This window comes from Cupressus sempervirens, chromosome 4 (assembly GCF_028749045.1).
Source record: "Cupressus sempervirens isolate cs-2001-9-10 chromosome 4, ASM2874904v1, whole genome shotgun sequence".
Classification (NCBI taxonomy): domain Eukaryota; kingdom Viridiplantae; phylum Streptophyta; class Pinopsida; order Cupressales; family Cupressaceae; genus Cupressus; species Cupressus sempervirens.
The window spans coordinates 682,080,636-682,090,344 of NC_143121.1; positions in this window are offsets into that span (position 1 = coordinate 682,080,636).

Here is a 9,709-nt window from a genome sequence, read left to right on the forward strand (position 1 = left end):
CATAGAATATGTAGTTTCTCTATGCCAAAAATTGTGTTTGCGTACTATGGAGACTCCTATATTTGGCTAGGACACTTTGGAGACTCAGTTGACTTGTAAGTCTAGGTATGGGGATGCTACAATTAATGATTGGAGGAGACTATTGTGTGCAATGCAGGAAAATTGTGACTTTCGGCTTGGAATGGGGAACATGTGTTTACTAGTCACATAAAGACTCCTTGGTGCATGTCTATGCAACTACTTCAATCCAATTTATGAATAAGAGATGAGGAAAATTTATTATACAAATATTTATATATTTTTTATATACAAATTTCAAGATAGTTACAAAACACACAAATTCAAGAATAATATAACTTTCTCTTTCTAAAATTCTATATGAGGATATCATTAGGACATCTACAAAAGAAAAACAATGGTGATATTGCTTGACATCTTGGGACATTTTTACATCCCAAGATACAAAGGCTACCCCCAAGGAAACTTACACATTTGGGTTGGGGAGTTTAGGAATAGCATGTTGGGAAAATCATGTCTCTGTGCCTAAGACATCCAAGATGCCTATCAAATCTGGGGAGGTGAGGCATTTTGTTGAATAACTATTTGGTAGTAGAAAGAAGGGATGGTCATAACTGCATAGTCATTCATCATAAATAATTCTTCGATGAAATTCTTGGATGATACAATTATCTATGTACAAAAGAAAACTTACATGTTATACATTGGTCTTAAATCACCATTCTTGATAGAAGCTTACCTCAAGTGAAACATCTAGATTAATATTAGTGAGCATCTCGATTGCAACATCTGTTTTAGTCATACCAACCTGCACTATGCAATTAGATTCAAAAAATAAGTACAATCAAAATTATAGCTTTTGATATCACGCATTTCCTACTACTTTGCAGGCAGTCTTCAAGCACATAAAATTCTATTTGAGAAAATATGTTTCTGCAACTCCCTTAGCCTTGGACACAAAGATCCAAGGAAGCCGAAAGCTGGCATGAAAGCATTAAATCAAATCAAAATGTCATAAATTTTAAGATCAAAATAGAAAAAGGATTAAAAAATAGTACATAATTTAAATAAAAATACTATTCCTAAAATAAGAAGAAAATATATTAGGAGAGTTAAAGATTTTAAGATCAAAAGAATAACAGAATTTGAATAAAAATACTATTCCTAAAACATAAAGAAAATATATATTGAGAGAGTTACCTTTGGTGCTTTCTTGAGCTCCATCATGGATTTAAGTCTCATAATTTTGTCAAAACTTAACTAAGAGAAATTTGAGTCAGATACATTGGTCAACTCTCTCATAAGAGAAATTCTTTAGTTGTCAACCTCCCTTGAGAAGACATGTCTGTGGAATCATTTTCTGGTGACATTGGACTGCCGAACCTTGATAAAACACTTACAGGAGGCTAACCAACCATGTGCTAGTGGATAGGCATGGGGCTTATATATGGCATGAGTTAATTCTTGGCCTCTAACAAAAGCTCCATTGAGTTTTTACCACATATTGTTTCTCTTTGGGTTGGGCCATTGTTCTAATTGGTTGTCACACAACTAATATCTTGGTTAGTCTCTACAGCACTTAGCCATGTCTGAGTATCTCCAAAATATTATCTAAAATTTTGAAGTATGAAAGTGTTTTCAACTAGAGAGGTAAATAATGGATACAATCTAGTGCCTCGTATAGGTAGAATTTCAAGTTTCCTATGAATGTGCAATCAACACAATAAAAATATGAAATTATACAAAATATATTAGTCAACACAATGTCATTTGAGAGCTAAACCAAATGTTCTATAAATAAAAATAAAAATGTGTCAAAGCCAAATAAAATTACAAGTCTTTTCAACTTACCTCCCATACTGAAAACTACAAGTGGTACCCAACACTACATAATAACCCAAAAGTATAGTAGAAAAGAATAACAATATCACCTTGATCTCTTGATCTTATGTGTTAACCTCAAAAATTTAATGAAGATGTGTGTATAAAATAATCAAATTAGATATGTTATATGAAAAGAGTGCAAAGGCATTATTACCTACTAGATGATATTTATTAATATTTTTTCAAATCCAAGAACAAACTGCAGCACAATGTGCACAAATAATACTAGCAGAAACAAAGCCTGGAAATAACGCATGCATTATTTTTATAACTAAAAGGAAAAGTCATATAAAATTTAATCTATTTTTATGTTATCTTCTACAAAATATGTGTATCCATTTGTTTCCTTTTTTTTCTCTTTCTACAATGCACAAGACAAATTGTCATTTTAGATTGCTCATTGCATTGAACATCTTCATCATTATTCTTCTATCCTATTTGTTGAGATTCAATGATAGTTGGCTTCTAAGTTTCAGGAACATTTATTACATTGTGTGAATGCATCTCATCTTCATGCTCACTACCATATGCTTTAGTTGATGAGTTTGGCTTTTGGGCTTCCTATACACAACACATTTTAACTATTAAAACATAATTTATCTAGTTAAATTAATCCATGTCATAAAATATATTAATTACATACATCAAATTGATCACTATTGATTAATTTGTCCCCTCGATCAATCATATATTATCGAAGGCCTTGTGAACCATGTAGGAGAGCATACTTCAAGTCCTCATCTACTGCTTCCTTTTCAAAATGGTGAACCTATATTAATAAAGAGAAACAAACTTATAAGGTGCAATGACTAACACAATAGAATTAACTTAAAAAATTATTACTGAGATAGTGAATATAATAGATTAAATATTCACTTACCATGCTAGCACAAATGCTATTATATCCTCCAGATCCTAATTTATGAGATCTGATCCTTGACACCTGAGCTTTGGTTGCATTCATTGTATCATGAAGGTGTCCTTTAATTCCTTGCATAGATGTATTGGTGGCCATAGTTGAATCCTACATACCAGCAAAATACATGCTCAATTGAGTTAGTTTCTAAATTTCTTGTATATAAAAAAGCACAAAAAATAGTAGCTAGATAAACTAAAATGTGGTCATTAAACACATAATAATATTGATCATATTTTACCACTAGTATAGTACTAGATGTACTAATTGATGTAATAAGGGTTGGAATAACTTTTGAAATAGCCTGCATCCACAAATGTAAAATAATGTTATATAAAAAGTAACATTTGAAAATTGATATAATAATTTTTTTTTTCAAGCTTACCTCCTACACCATCATCATTATTTATTTCCCTTGTCCATTTTTTAACATTTCAACTAAAGCATTTAAAATCAATGGATCCCCCATAGAAGAATTTGTAGCACTTTGGGCCACATTCTTGAAGTACACAAAGACAATTTAATAAAAATAAGAACATATTTATTAGAGAACATATACAAACAATATTAGTAATAAATTCAAATTTAGTTCCCTTTAACAGTAACATATACAAATTTCATTAATCTTCAACATAAGCAATGGTCAACATGCATTTTTTTGAGTTTTTCATATTACATTTATCTTTGGAGGTGGTGATTGCATAAAGTTCCTAGTTTTTGATTGTGTAAAGTTTCCCTGAAATTCAATTGATAATTTGGGGCATGGTATATCATGCACCTCCACCAAATAGAAAACTATTTTATAAATAAATGCTTGAAGAAATAAACATAAGTACAATAGAACATAAACTTATTCAACTGAAGTGTGCTTGTGATTGGTTGTCTATCATTTGCATGTGAATGGCATTCCACCTCAAATGATGCTGAAACACCACAATAATAGGTTTGTCTCTTTTCATCAACTTTTCTAATGCAAAAATGATGACCACGATTCCACATTGCTTTGTAATATTTTACTTGAAATCATTAAAATAATAACTAATTAGATTCAATTATACAAAAAAAAAAAACACAGTAAACCTATCCAATATGCCTATATATATGAATCACCTCGCCATTCATTGATCCTTTAACAAAATTCAATTGTTGTTGTGTCACTCTATTCTTCTTTTTTGTTACCTCATGTTCAATATTAGTCTTTAGCCAATTCCATGAGCATCTATCGGTCCATCTTCTTTTATGGCTTGCAGGTAGGCCTCGAGCAGTGTTTAGACCATATTTATTATATATGTTGGTCCAAGCATTTTCATCCTCTAATTTCTTTTGTTCAGCATACTTCTCCATCCATTCCAACATAAAGTCAAAATTGTATGCAATATACAAATGCAATGTTTCCCACTCCTTAGCATCTACAATAAAAAAAAAGAATTGATCAATAAATTAATAAATATATAAATTCTTTCATTGTTAAATTTAACATAAAATGATTGTTTCAACATTATTGCATACCTTTTATCCTCTTTGATGTCCCCTGACCCTCTAATTTTTCCCCTTCAAATGATAGAGGTTGGTTATAATTCCATAATTATGGAGAGCTCTTCAAGGTGCAATTGAGGCAAGTACTCACTCAAATGAACCATTGCCTAGAAAAAAACATACCTCTCAACCATGGATCCTTCTAGTCACACCTTTTGCCTAACAAATTGTTTTAAAACCTTCATATATCTCTCCTCTAGCCACATTGTCCGAATATGTATAGGACCACACAACTCAATCTCTTCTACTAAGTGTACAAGGTAGTGCTCTTGAGAATTAAAAAAGCTTGTAGGGAAGCACATTTGAATATCACACATCAAAAGTAAAATATTCTTTTTCCAGTACTTCAAGTCATCTTGATGTATCTCTTTAGATGAGGCCCACCTACAAACATCAACAATTATTAGATAAAGAGTTTTGATATTTTCAAAACTAAATGATTAGCTTCTATGTAAGTACAAGTAATGATGCAGTTAAAATGATAAGATAAATATATAATTATGCATTATTGATTCAAAATACCTCAAATATTTGGACAACTTGTATATTGTTAATGTGACATCATGATCAAAATTTCTTGGTATTGTTGTAGGCAACACATACTACACAACCATTGATGAATAACAATTTTAAAATATGCATGAGTTGATATTATCACTTGTATATGCAAATTTCTAACTAGGTTTTCAATAATTGTGACATACTACAAAGTTACCTTTATCTAATTATGCCAATCATGTGTTTTTAGCCCCAATAAATCTGATCCATCTCTTATGAATAAATTTTTTAATGACGCACAAAATCCAGAAGGAAATCTAATCACTTTCATTGTTTCAATGATGTTTTCCTTTTTGCTTGACATAAGAGTCCATAGAGCAGCAACATATGAGTTGTCTTCATGTAACCACATGTTCAATATGATATTGGCAACTTGCAAGTCCTTTCACAACTTAATTTGTGCTTCATGATTGCCTCCATTTAGATGTTTCCATAAGCATTTTGCCACATTTTTTCCAATGTGCATAGTATCAAATAGGTGGGCTATTGGTAAGTTCTCATAATATTCTAATTTATAGAAAATTGAGAGTCTTTTCATTCCTAGTGGAAATCTCACCCCTTCCTTTTTGTCATACATCACTTTCCACCTGGCAGGGTTCATTCTTCTTGGCTTTCTCATTTCCACTTCTTGTCCATTGAACTTAGTTTTCTCATGCACTCGATAAAAATGATTTTATGGTAAGAAATGCCTATACTCATCATATACAATTTTATTGAGATCTTTTGACTGCCTATGTAAGGTTTTTGGCTCACATGTTGGACAACCATGTTTGCCCTTTGTTTGTAGCCCTAAAATAAGAATGGAAGCTAGAGTTGGTAAATGACACAATGGAAATAATGATTAAAAAATGTATTTTTTTGTATATTACCACAACAAATGGAGAACCTAGGAGCATCATGAATTGTCCAGATCAATATTGCATGAAAGAGGAAGTTTCTATCATTGATTGATATTGATACATCATACATATTTATGCCATTCCATAGTTTATGAAGCTCATCAATGAGGGGCTCCATGTATACATCCATATCCTTTACCTGATACTTCCCTAATGAAAACAACAAAATTATTAGTTTTTAACAAAATTGAAGTATTTGTATAAAATCTTCAAGAAAGCATTGAATTTATATGTTCTAATACCTGGTATGATAAGAGTTAACATTGCATGCTCATTTTTCATTGCCATCCATGGGGGGAGATTATTGTTAATAATTAAAACTAGCCAAACAGAATATGTTGTTCTAAGATCTCCAAAAGGATTGACACCATCCATTACCAGAGAGATCCTTGCATTCCTTGGCTCATTTCTTAATGTGTTCATTTTCCCTCAATCTCTTTCCAATATTTTCTATCTCTAGCCATACACATGACACCATCTTGACTTCTCCCATGTGCATGATAATTCATATATTTATCCAACTCCTTGCATTTGAACATTCTCTCAAACCTTGCCTTTAGTGGAATATGTCATAATACTTTATGTGGAACCTTCTTGGAAACTTGATCTTTGCAATACCTACTTGTGTGACACACTAGACATTGCTTCAAATTTACATTCTCTCCATAGTATGATATATGGTCATTTGGACCTGCATCATATATATTGTACTCCATTCCAATGTCTTTTATCATTGAAGACACTTCTCTGTGAGAATGAGGCAACTTATTGTCCTTTGGAAGTATTTTGTTTGCCAAAAGCCTACATGATAAATAATGATTTTATTAAGTATACAAAATACTTAAAAAATGAAGACACCAAAGAGAATTGATTTATAGAAATGTATATCCTACCTTAATATGTTAGTAAAGCATATATTTGTCAATCCATGTGTAACCTTCAATTTCAACAACAACATAAGTGCCGCTAGTATACAAGTGTCTACATTTAGAAATAGAGGCATCCTAGCCAATTGAGCTATGGGTGAATCAATAACTTCCTCACAAGATGTGTAGAAGTCTTGGATAAATTCATTAACTTCATTAACTCTAGCCTGATTTATCTATGAAGTGGTTTCATTCATAAATGCATCTTGCTCTTCATCTTGGGATTGGCTATCATTAGTATCATTCACTGGTTCTTCAACAATGTTTGGAATTGGAGGTGGCTTTTCATAAATTAAAAAAATCAATTCAAATGATCAGCAATAAAGTATGAAACAATATGCATATGAATTATTATTATAAGATAGGTTAATTACAATGTACCTCTTCTATATAAACTTTGTATTTCATTCTATGGATACCAACAAGTCGTCAACTGCTTCTTTAGTTTCCTATTTTCGCACCTTTTGCAAGTGCAATATATCATTTCATTGAAGTATGCATTTGTACCTGGAGCAAGTCTTGGTGCTCGTTCATCTAAAATTTTAGATGATGATGATGTCCTATTTTCTTGAATCCATCATGTACTCTCAACAATATGTGTGCTAAGTTTTTCACTTTCATAGTATATATTCTTCAAGAGCTTGTGATTGCAACTTAAGAAGTTCAAAATTTGAGAAACCCAATGCTTATATTTTTATGTCTATAGCTAACTCAGGATAATATCTTAGAATGATTTGTATCATTTTTTAACACAATTCTTTAGCAAAAAAGGATGTGACCATAGGTAAGAACCATCTCATCATACAATCATGCCTAAGCACCATCTCATCATACAACTGTACCTAAGTACCATCTAAGTAACATTTTCTTCTTCAAAAATCTCTCTTAGAAACCTTATGATTTTCTTGGTTCAATATCCCAAAGGTAAGATTAATGTACTTGTCTCACTTATTACACATAGTATTGTTGTATGGTAAGATTTTTTAAGGTGTTTTCTAATTTCAAGGTTTATCATAGTCACAAAGAGATTCCATAAAAAGTGTAAATTACTCTAAATAATATTAAATTAACTAGTTTAGTATTTAAATCATATTAATTATGATATGACATGTTACTCTATGTGTTAAATATTAAATTGTATTTAGTGTTTCATTTAGATAAATGATACGAAGAGTACAAAAAACAACATAAATACCTGGTCTGCCATTTTGCGTAGACAACAAGAAAATATTAGAATAGCAAGCTACAAAAGAAAATTGTAGATGTTAGTTACGATCATTACATATGAACTTGTTAAAATATAGGAAAGCATGTATCCCAAGAAAATTAAAATTCACCCTAAATAGAAGAAAATAGAGCTTTTGTATGTTAAGCAAGAAGCTATTTCAGTAAATGCATGTCTAAACTAGTTTACAAAAACAATAGTCATCAGAATTTCAAATTATTAGAATTGCAAGATTGTAAATCCTCTATTTCCTTCCAATAAGCCTATAATATGTATAAATTCCTTGTATGAGAAAAAACTACCAACCATTTCTTTTTAAAAAAAATAGATCTTAATACTTATAATAAATCAAGTTGTAAATGCCAATCTCTCATCTGTAAAATTGTGTATTAACCTGAATATCCAACAGGACCATAAGTGGACTTGAATTTTCACTAGACTCAAAATTTAATAAAGCATGGAAGGATAATTATTTATGTGACCCACAAAATTGCAAATGTTACAGATATGAATTCTTATGCATCAAATAGAAAGTTAAAAATGAAAAATATCACCTTAAACCAAAAACAATTAACAAGACTACAAGATTTACAAAGAATTCTTTAGACAGGCGCAGAATCTAAGCCAAAAAATGTCTGGGTGACAAATTCTACTAAATATTCTTCACAAATAGGACACATAAATATTCTACTAAATAATATATGAAAAATTATAAATAGGACACATATTTTCTTTGAATTCTTCATTTAAAGGTAGCCAAACTATTAGTTTTAAAAAATCAAGCGATCAACATATTAAAAATTAAATATCTCACAATTCAAGTGGCACAACAACTGCTCGATTGTAGAACGTACAATAAATTTTTACCTGAAACATTGAAAGAAATAAACAACCAAAAAAAATTGAATAAATAAAAACTCAATTTATAAAGCACATTAAAAATAAACAAATCTCAAACATCTATGATGTAATCACTATCACATTACCTCAAGGAATCTCATAACCATAAGGACTGGGAACAAAACTACGATCTATTGGGGGCATGTTCTAATTTAGTAATTTTTGATCAACAATGTCAATTTCTTTTAGTGATAATCAAAGATCACAAATTTTAAGAAGCCCTTTTTTTGTCCAAGGCCAAACCCCCACAAACATTCATCTGGATTTTGAACCCTACTTTTTGAACGCCATAGAAAATGCAAAAAATTGTATCACTGAAGATTCATGTAGAACAAAAGGTAGGAAAAGGGAATATATAAAGATTAAATGAAGAAGGATACTATTATCATTTGTTCACCCGCCAAAGATTCAAGTTTGAAACGTTTGGCTCGTCCAATGGCTAATTCCCAAGGATAATACTATTTTAATGCCAAGCCTTATGATATATTTTGCGGCCTGCAAGTTCGTAATCGTCAGATCCGATGAAGATCTACGGTTGGCACTATCTCACCATTGGAAGCTGCACGAGATTTATGTTCGCGACATGGCGCTCTGATGACACGTGTTTGGTGGGTCCAACGGGCTAGGCAACAAGTTTGGCGGGTCAAAAAAGTTTCACGACACCGTGGGCACTATGTTGCTATCGTGTGTTGGTTGAAAAATCTTCATAGCGACATAGTGCCCGACGAAAAAGGTTTCACGGCAGGCAGGTTGCGTCACTGGGAAGTTTTACAATGGGCGGTTAGTTTCATGGGCTGAAAAGTTTCAAAAAGCAGCAAGGCGCCATGGCGCCAACAAAAAAGTCACG